Below are 743 nucleotides of genomic sequence, written 5' to 3'. Positions count from 1 at the left end.
TGATAGTGGCCAGAGCACACAGTAGTTGGCAGCAACAGTGACGTCACTGGGGCTGGTGTGTCATTGGCCTCCCCTTATTATACCACACTTCAGTCCAAAGCACACTGTAGAAATAATCCAGTTTGAGACTGCTTTAACTGCCCCTGCCTCCATGCTAGGGAATTCTGAGAACTGTAGTTTGTGAGGCATTTACCCTTCTCTGTCAGAGAGCTCTGATGCCACAATAAACTACCATTCCCAGGATTCCCTAGCACTGAGCCAGGACAATATCATATTGTATTAATAACATGCTGGGGTGGCTGTGTCGGCCGCTTAACAAATACGCTCATCCCTCTGCATTTGCGGCTTTGACTTTTGCAGATTTGGTTATTCACGGATTGGATTAATATGTCCTCTCTAGGAATATCTAGGTCCTCCAGGGCAACTCTGTGGTCAGTGTGAACCAAATGTTGCACTGAAGGGCATCTTTTAGATTGTAAGCCTGAGGGCAGGGAACTATCTGATTAAAAACAATAATGGTAAGCCGCCCTGAGAGCCATTAGGGCTGAAGGGCGGGATATAAATACCTAAATAAATAAATAAATCTAGAGATTCCTAGAGAACACTCTCCGCTAGGCATTTGTAGCTCCTCCAGCACAACTCTATGGTCAACGCCATTCAAGAAAAATGTAGCACATTACCAAAGAAAAGCTAACAACCATTCATAGATATTAATTTCATGTTTCTTAGTCATGTTTGGAAAT

Source organism: Sceloporus undulatus, chromosome 2 (genome assembly GCF_019175285.1).
Source record: "Sceloporus undulatus isolate JIND9_A2432 ecotype Alabama chromosome 2, SceUnd_v1.1, whole genome shotgun sequence".
NCBI classification, from domain to species: Eukaryota; Metazoa; Chordata; class Lepidosauria; order Squamata; family Phrynosomatidae; genus Sceloporus; species Sceloporus undulatus.
Note: the sequence above shows the minus strand (reverse complement) of the source record.